Below are 486 nucleotides of genomic sequence, written 5' to 3'. Positions count from 1 at the left end.
AAGGGAAGTGTGCCTTATGCGTTAAGGACTGTGTATGGGTTGTGTAACCCTGTATATGAATTGAACCTTTGATTCACATGGTCTACTGTATGTGTGAGCGCGTAATAGCGATTGTAACTTTGGTTCATGTAGTTGTATAGGTGAGAGACTGTATACAAAGTTATGGAGTTGACCGCAGAGGTGAGAGAGCTTGCACAATGAATCAAAACTTACTATAAATATATGTTTTGATCCATTGGGCAAGCTCTCTCACCTCTGCGGTCAACTCCACAACTTTGTATACAGTCTCTCACCTATACAGTCAACTACATGTATCAAAGTTACAATCGCTTTTACGCGTTCACAAAAGGTAAAAATCTCGAATAATGTTTCAACAATTATTTTTTGTACCAATGTCTATTATCTTTTAAATTAAAAAAAAAAACAATGTTTTTATTATTGGTATTATTTATTCTGTAATCTTTTCGATTACAATGCAATATTTTT

The 486-nt window shown here is 34.2% G+C and overlaps 1 protein-coding gene across 1 annotated transcript in view; it reads right to left on the bottom strand.

Annotated features, from left to right (window-relative positions):
* Window positions 1-486, bottom strand: part of LOC119588702 — a 103,718-nt gene that overhangs the window by 38,887 nt on the left and 64,345 nt on the right.

The sequence above is a fragment of the Penaeus monodon genome, chromosome 24, assembly GCF_015228065.2.
Source record: "Penaeus monodon isolate SGIC_2016 chromosome 24, NSTDA_Pmon_1, whole genome shotgun sequence".
In the NCBI taxonomy this organism is placed as follows: Eukaryota; Metazoa; Arthropoda; class Malacostraca; order Decapoda; family Penaeidae; genus Penaeus; species Penaeus monodon.
The sequence above is the reverse complement of the archived record's forward strand: the minus strand, read 5'-3'. Positions and strand labels throughout refer to the sequence as shown.